Source organism: Ipomoea triloba, chromosome 12 (genome assembly GCF_003576645.1).
Source record: "Ipomoea triloba cultivar NCNSP0323 chromosome 12, ASM357664v1".
Lineage (NCBI taxonomy): Eukaryota > Viridiplantae > Streptophyta > Magnoliopsida > Solanales > Convolvulaceae > Ipomoea > Ipomoea triloba.
This window is the reverse complement of record NC_044927.1, coordinates 6,105,347-6,114,784: the sequence shown is the minus strand read 5'-3', so window position 1 is coordinate 6,114,784 and position 9,438 is coordinate 6,105,347. Positions and strand designations below refer to the sequence as shown.

At 31.8% G+C, this 9,438-nt stretch overlaps 1 long non-coding RNA gene across 1 annotated transcript; it reads left to right on the top strand.

Annotated features, from left to right (window-relative positions):
• Window positions 1–5,745: 5,745 nt before the first annotated feature.
• On the top strand, window positions 5,746–7,439 carry LOC116000333. The gene is made up of 2 exons (XR_004094093.1): window positions 5,746–6,469; window positions 6,987–7,439. It is a non-coding gene; the product is annotated as an uncharacterized LOC116000333 (long non-coding RNA).
• The last annotated feature ends 1,999 nt before the right edge of the window (window positions 7,440–9,438 follow it).

The window sequence follows — 9,438 nt, the reverse complement described above, 5'->3', positions numbered from 1 at the left end:
CTTAAACAAGTGAAAAATTTTAACTTAATATTATTGTTTTAGTGTGTACTGCTACTTTTGGACTTCAATACAAGAGAAATTGAGAATGTTCTTAGAATAATATATTTGAAAACTAACAAAGCCCAATTGTACAAAGCCCATTTGGACAAAATTTGTAAGTCGCTGAGCCCACCTATATCATAACCAATTGCTATACGGTGGATCATGATTTAAAAAATATTTAAAAAAAAAAGGCACTGTTTCTTTACTTAAAGAAACGGTAACTGTTATATTTAATAAAAATTCTATATTCGTGATGTGCTCAAAATAAAATGAATCTACAATGTATATATAAAATGAAATTTGATAATATGTTTCACATATTGAGTATATATTATCAAATGAAACTGTAGTTGAATTGAAATGATACTTTAGTTGTGCTAAAATGAAACTATAGTATGTATAAAATAAAACTGAATAACATATCTCACATATTGAGTGTATATTGTCAAATGAAACTGTAATTGAATTGAAATGATACTTTAGTTGTCTACACAGCTGTGTGGACCATTTTTCCTCATAAGATAAAACCAATTTGCATTTTTTAAGCTCACTCAAATGGAGGGTTTTGATGGATCGTCTCATGGACCAGGGTCAATCTTACATTGTAGATTCTAGTCCAAAACGACATTCAATTAATATATGACTTTGTTTGGTAGAGCTTATTTAGGAGCTTATAGCTTATTTTAAGCTACTAATAAGCTATAAGTTCTGTTTGGTAATGTTCCTAAAATAAGCTAGTAACTTAAAATAAGAGCTTATTTTTGAACGCTACTTAAGGTAGCGTTTCAAAATAAGCTAGTAGCTTCATAACTTTTTTTCCATGTTTAATCTTATTATTTTAAAGAAATGATATCATTTACCCTTCACAAATAAAACCTTTTTGACTTTTTCTCTTCAATATATTTAGTTGTAATTTCAATTTGACATTTGTGTTTAAACATTGATTTTTGTATGAACTAATCTTATGAATTATAAACATTTTGTTTTTACTTTATATGTTTTCAAATATATGTTCTTACTTTATATTTTATTAAAATACATTGATTTCACTATTTTATATTTTAATATATAAACAAACATATTTAAATTTAAAACTATTTAAATTGTATGAAGATGTCATTTTTAGTCTTTATACATTTATCAGCTTATCAAAAAGGTAATTTTACCAAACACTTTAAAGCATAACAGCTAGCTTAACAACTCTTCAAATTTCAGCATTGAGCTTATAGCTTTTCAGTTTTCAGCTACTTTTCAGCTTTCAGCTACCTTTTCAACTAGGTTTGCCAAGCATAGCCTATAAGTGTGGTTAACATAATAGGAAACTTCAGTTAATAAATTATGTACATATTACAATTAAGATATTATTTATCTACTGTTAATATATTATGTACGTTCAATTAATAAATTTTGTACCTATTACAATGTTACATAATATATTAACTGCATGTAAATAATATGTTAATTGTAATATATACATAATTTATTAACAGAAGGTATATAATATTTTAATTGCTGATACATAATTTAAATATTATTTTGAACCAAGATCCATAACATAAGATACTCCCTCGTTATTGCCGATGGATCCCACCTTGCTAACAGTATTCTACTTTATAAATTTAATATGTGGCTGGAAGATTTATTAGCATTAATATAAGCAGACGGACGAGAAGACGGATCGTTGACAACAAATTGGAAGCCAGTTGGCAGACATTTCCTCCTCACACTTCAATTCACTTTAATTCTTATTGTTGCTATTCTATGATATCAATTTTTTTATCGAAACAATGGCCGTACAAGGACAACAAATTAAGAGAACATTGATTGAAAATGATTTTAGCATATTCAATTTATGCTTCTTTCAAAGGGAAAAGCTGGTATTAGACCAGACCAGCAATAGTGAGATTAAAACAATAGTGGTTAGAATAGCGTATGGAATTATAAAAATGGATGTTATTTGAAAAATAATGGTTAAATTAAAACAATGAATCACCATAGAAAAGAAAGAAAGGAAAAAAAAAAAAACTGTTTTACAAATCTTGGTCCAGAATGCTTCAAATGTGTGTTTTTGTTATCATATACAAGTTCTACCAAGAATAACTAGGGTGAAAGGGTCCAAAAATGTTCCATAACTAGGGTGAAATAGTCCAATAGGTAATATGAGTTTTGAAAAATGAGATTGAAATATTTGAAAAATGACTTATCAGCTTAAATAGCTAGTTTTTGGTAAAATATTTGTTGACTTTGCTTATTAATGCCAATATGCTGAAAATGAAAAAGTTATTTTGAGTAGCTTATTAATATTAACTTATTATCTTTTTGTTTTAAAAATCTAATTTGTCATTAATAGTTGTTGGTTATATATATATATATATATATATATAGGATCGCGTTCAAATGCGTACTGACCGCCCAGAAGAGAAATGCGGACGAATCACAGCACGCCACGTGTCCGAAATGTAGTTGCACCTAACGTTATAACTAGGTGCACCCAGGTGCATAAATGTTAACAAGGTAAATTACTTGCACCTGCAAGTGAAAATAGGTGTACACATGCAAGTAAAATGTATTACAAGTGCAAGTAAATTATACAATGAGTATCAATACTAAGTGCACCTAATGTTATAACTAGGTGCACCTATTGCTATAACTAGGTGCACATAGGTTGCAACCAGGTGCATGAATGTTAACAAAGTAAATTACTTGCACAAGTGCAAGTAAAATGTATTGCAGATGCAAGTAAAATGTATTACAGGTGTAAGTGAATTGTACAGTGAGCATCAATACTAAGTGCACATAATGTTATAACTAGGTGCACCTAATGTTATAACTAGGTGCAACCTATGTTATAACTAGGTGCACCTAATGTTATAATTAGGTGCAACCTATGTTATAACTAGGTGCAGCTAGGTTGAACTCAGGTGCATGAATATTAACAAAGTAAATTACTTGCATTTGTAAGTGAAAGTATTTGCGAAAATATGTGCATGAATATTAATAAGGTAAATTACTTACACTTGTAAGTGAAAATAGGTGCGAAAATAGGTGCACTTATAAGTGAATCTAGGTGCACTTTTAAGTGAAACTATGTGCACTTGTAAGTGAAACTAGGTGCACCAAAGTTCCAGTTATTTACGAAAATGCCACCGCATCATTTTTTTAAAATTGCATCTGATTCGTTGATCTGGACACGTGGACGGCTGTGGAGCGTTCTCATTTCCTACCTGGGCGAGAGTTCGCACGAGAGTGCAACCCTATATATTCAAATTTACATTTTTAACATTAAAATCGCCTGACATCTAAATTAACTCGTTGACCCATATGCATATTCAAACAAACAAAAAAAAAGAATCTTTAAATGACAAGTATATCTTGGACCCATTTGCATATTAAAAAAAAGAAACATATTCAAGTATCATTCATCTACCGTACGTATCTCTTGAACTGCACATATTGTAATTAATTTTCATGCAATCAATAAGGAGATGTTAGATATCAATTTTAGGTTAAAAAGAGGGGTAATTTTATCTCAACGTTCTTTTTTTTTTTTTTCTTCCTAAAAATCAAGAAGTTGAAATACGAAGGGGAGAAATGAGATTCTAATTCGATGAAAATGAGGAAATTACAATTCTGCGTCCAACCAAACGAAGTAATTTACTTACTTTCGAAATTATGTGGGAATAAAATTGTAATTTCCTTCAACCAAACATTCCGTTAGGGGCGTGAAACATATATAAATAGAAGGTATATTAACTAATAATTTTCCGCTGTCAAGGTATATTAACTAATGAATTTGTAAAATGACGTTTGAGTATGTAGGAAAATGACATTTTTCAGTTTAAAACGAAAAATTATTTTTTACTTTAAAAAAAAAATTAATGGCTGTAAATTTAATGGAGAAATGAATGGACGTGCAAATTATAATTTAAATAAATAAAAAGACTGAGTTGATTGGTGGTAGCCTGGTAGGAATAATGGAATATTGTGAACCTCACATTTAGTACTCCATTTGTTTGCATTATCTTAATTTTAGCATCTCCTAGATTTCCAATCTCCTAAAGTTGTGGTTTACGGACCCCTTTGTTTGAGAATTGAGAGCCGTCCGTTGATTCCATTTTATAAATTTAAAATAACGCCAATCCTAACATTATCCGCCGTAATAATTAAGATTTTTAAAAATTTATTTTAGGATTATTGGCACCAAAAAAAATATTTTTAAAAATTTAGATTTTTATACTTTGTAACAATTATATTCAGACCTTTAAAATGTGGTGGAAAAACTCAAACATTTGTGTTACAATGATACCAACTTAGAGTACATTAGTACCCAACCTAAAAATAATTCGTTTAAGAAAACCTAAAAATAATTCAATTGTATTGATTTAAATATTAATGTGAAGCTATAATATTTTAACATACTTTTGTATATGTAAAATGTTTTTTTAATAATTTAATTTGAACTTTTAATTATTTAAATATATTATAATTTTTAAAAGGCTTATTCGTGGAAAAAAATTCATACCTTTACGCTTTGTTATGATTATACTTAAACAATTTAAAATATGGTAATTTAATACTAAACATTTACATTTTCTAGCAATTTTACCCAGTTATACTACTTAACCCAAAAATTGATAAGTTGGACTATTATTTGGCAACAAAGCATCCAAATTAACATACAATTTGACATTATTCTCATAATTTTTTCAATTTATGTAGAATTGCAAACTAGCCTTAAGTTAAATGTTCTTTTTTTTTTTTTGCTAATTTCTTCACCATGAGATATTTTGCTTTTGGTAAATCTACCGGGCCTTTCTCCATCCGTATTACGGTACGAATTCACGCGCAGTCACTCCGAGAGGCAGGGGGAATCGTCACTTCTGGGAATCAAACCCGATTTCTCTCGAAATTCTCCCCACAAAGAGAGCTCACTTGCCACTTGAGCTACCCCATTGGGTTGAAATATTTGATACATTGGTATTGCACTATTAGTATACATTGGAAAGTAGTATATCAAGATTATAAAATTAAAAAATAAAGAAAATAATATTTCTTATTCAAATAAAATAATAAATTTTATTATTAAACATTGCAAGAAAAATATCACCAAGTAGGGAAATAAGCAAAAACACATTTTACGTTAATTTGTAATTCTACATAAATTGAGAAAATTATTATAATAATATCAAATCATATGATGATGTGGATGAACAATTGTCTAATAATATTCCAACTTAACAAATTTGGATCGGGTCTATCTTAATGTATGTGAGTTGGGTAATTGGTGTGACAAATACCGGTATATTATGTTTAGTAACTATTCGTTAGTCTCGAGTAGTGTATGTGAGATAAGATGTTCCCTAGCTTAGGTTAATATTTGGTAAAAGAGTTAAATAGGCCCTTAAACTTTTCTCGAAAAGTCAATTAGATCTACAAACTTTTTAAAAGTGCAATTGAACACATTAACTCATACTTTTAAGGCATTGAAGCCCATTAGCCGGTTACCTACCTGTTAGTGCCGGTAATTACACATCTAACTTGCCAGATCATCTTTGTTTTATATTTTGGGTTGCCACATACGCTAAATTTAAAAAAAATGAAAATAAAAGAATTAAACGAGAATTTATAAAAGAGAAACCATTTCTTCTTCTTTCTTCTTCCCAGTTCTTCTTCTCTCTAATGTAACTCTCTCCCTCACTCTCTCAATTGGTTATATATATATTCTTCCCCAACGTCGGCATGCGACAACGACGTTCAACAGCGGCAACAATGGGTTCTTCGGCGAACAACAACTCCATTTATTCCGACGACCTGCCTCCTACCTCAGCCATCCAACAGCGGCGCGGTCGACTCTCGTTTCAAGATTATAGATAAAGAGATCGAAGCTTATCGAGTCCGTGTGTCGCCGGCGAGACCCAACCAGAAGTCGTCTTTGATATGCCGTCGAAAAGAAGAGGAAAATGAGAGGGAGGAAGTGTGCTGTAACAACTTTCACATTATTGCAGTAACAACCATGCTTCCGTTACTACTGCTTAGGCATCAACGACTGCTGAAGGAAGAAGGTCGCGGGAATAAATGGAGTTGTTGTTCGCCGGAAGAACCCACCGCAGTGCAAAGCGGCAATTTGTCGCTATTGAACCCCTCTGTGGCACGCCCACGCTGGGGAAGAAAGGTCGCCGGTGAGAGAGTGAGTGAAACCGAAGAGAGAGAGGGACTGAGGAGCCCGAGAGAGAGAGTCCGGTGAACTGAGAGAGACAGAGAGTTATGCGAGCGAAGAAGAACTGGGGAGAAGAAATTATTTCTCTTTTATAAATTCTCTTTTAATTCTTTTATTTTCATTTTTTTTTAAATTTAGCTTATGTGGCACCCAAAAATATAAAACAAATATGACCTGGCAAGCTAGATGTGTAATTACCGGCACTAACAGGTAGGTAACCGGCTAATGGGCTTCAATACCTTAAAATTGTGAGTTAATGCGTTCAATTGCACTTTTAAAAAGTTTGTGGGCCTAATTGACTTTTCGAGAAAAGTTCAGGGGCCTATTTGACCCTTTTCTCTTAATATTTTAAGAATGTCCAAAAGTCCCCTCCCCTCTCACCTCCTTCGGCAATAATGTGCCTTATATAGAAGTATGGAGGGGACACATATCATGCACCAGATAGGGCGACGACAATTTTACTAGTCCCACGTGTCATAAGAACTTTGATAGCTCGCATATTGACGATGAGACCTTGCACGGTGTTTGGGTTATGCTTCTGTATGGTAATTACACTCCATGCTCAGGCGAGCTCATCCCGATCACATGAGATCGGAAAACTTATTCCGGTTATTGATACCTTTGATTCTTGACTCATTTTTATCCCATACTTTAACCAATTTTTGATAACAAAGTGCTTTAATTTGAGTGGAATCTATAACTTGTTTGTGTGGTTTGATGTTTCTAGATAAAGTGGGTCACAATGAGTCAATAGGAAGCTTTTTGGAGCATAATGGAACAAGTTTGGAAGCCTAGATTTCACTCAAGGAGGATCGGAACAGCGGAACGCGAAGCAGGAGAAAAGCTGGAAAAATGACTTCACACGGCAACCCAAACGGCCGTGTGAGTAGCCATATGCCCCAACGCAGGTTCCGCCCAACCACACGCCCGTTTGGGTGGCCGGTTTTCGCGAACTTTGCACAATATAAAAGCTGATTTTTTGTATTTTGTGCCCAAATCCGAACCCTAGCTACTTAGCTAGCTTAGAACTTCTCTCTATTATTTCCATAGCAAATATTAGCCTAGAATAGCTTAGATCTACACTAGAAAACACATTGCAAGCTTTATTTTGTAGATTTGGAGTGGATTCTACCAACTCTCTTCAACATTTAATAGTAAAGCTCTCATTTCCTTTTCTTCATATTTTCTTTACATTTATTGCACATTTATGATTTCTTTGCTTGATATTGCTATGTTTACCTTGCAAATGAGTGAGTAGTCATTTATTTGGGTTATATTAGGTGTTTATTGCTTCTATTGATGCTAGCTATGTAATTATTGCATAAAGGGGATGAACACACATTTAGGGTTCTTGAGTTTGAATTGGGGGTCTTAATTCTATTTTTCAATAGTTATTGCATAGTGATTGTTGTTTGTCTTTGGAAAGTCTTTCATCACAATGGGAATTGGATGGAAGGCTTGAGTCTTCCCAATCTCAAACCCAATTTCCCTTCTATAGAAATAGGGTTATAGGGGTAGATTTAGACTTACAAAGCTTTTGTTCTTAAAGAATTTGGGTTGATACATCATGGAAATGTGGCAACCCTTGTTCTAATCTTTGTGAAAACTTGGATTCTTTTGTGCTTGCCTCAAGAACCTAGGGTTAATGTTCTTCCCCCAATCTAAGTGTCAAATGCATAAATAGAGTAATACACCTAATTTGACCCATCTTTTCCAATTGAATTTCCACCTAGTTTTAATCTTGTTTTTCCTTTAATCCAAAATACAAAAAAATATTCTAGTTTTAACTCCAAACCAAACATGATTTACTTGGATCCTTTTCCAATACCTTGGTGCCTAGAGTTTAGGTAACTGCTCTTTACGTGCCATAAATCCCAATCTCCAGTAGAACGACAATATACACTCATTTTCTTCTCACCATACACACTACATCAGTCATCAAACCTCGTTGAGCTAATCTAGAGAGTTCTTTTACAATCACAATTGGGTCAGGGAAAATTATAAAGATAGTTGGTCCTAATTGGAAATGACTCAATTGACCTCCTGCTCAGTAACCTAGCATATAATTAACTTTGAGTAGGATATAATCTCTATCAGTAATATAATTGGATAAAATTGTTATAAAATGCAAATATTTGATATTAAATTGTCAAATTTGAAAGGTTTGGATATATATAATCAAACAAATTTTACTGTGGACTGTAGTCCACGTATAGTAGCAGCATGGATCATGTAGAAAAACGTCGTTAGAATTTTTTTTCCCCGTTAACAATGGTAGAAAGAAAATTCCGTTATGGTATCCATGTAGCAAACTCTCTCATTATTCAATTTCATTTTATACACAATATAATTTCATTACAATACCACTAAATTATAATTCTAATTCAACTACACTTTTATTTGACAATATACACTCAATATGTGAAACCTGCTATTCATTTTAATTTTATACACAATGTAGTTTTATTATTACAACATCACTAAAATATCATCATTATTATTCAACTACAGTTTCATTTGATAATATACACTCAATATATGAGACCTACTATTCGATCAGTTTCATTTTATACACACTATAATTTCATTACAAACCACTAAAGTATCATTATAATCTAATTACAATTTCATTTGACAATATACACTAAATATGTGAAACCTATTATTTAGTTTCATTTTATACATGCACACTTTAGTTTTATTTACATCACTAAAAAAAAAAAAGTGCACTATAAAACATAATGGCTACGTTTCTTTTAATGAAAAGAAACGATGCAGTTTTGGACAATGATCAACTGCATAACAGGTGATATAATCACAACAAAATTTAAAGGTTTGTTTGTTTGTTTTTTTTTAACCAATAAACCTTTTTTTTTTAAATAATGGTATGCTGTAATTATTCACGGAGTAGATAATTTGTGCATAAACTCAATAAATTATGGTTAAATTGAATTTTTTGGACTACAAATTAAAATTGTTACAAAATATAAATGCTTGGTATTAATTTGTCAAAATTTGAAGGTTTTAATATAATTATTATACATAATGGAGCATAATTTTTTTGAGTACTGCTGACTCTGTTCAATATCGTTTCCATTGAGACTTGAATCCTCCCTCTTTCATATGGGAGTGCAACCGGGTACCACTAGACCACAAAGTCTTAGCATAATGGAGTATAG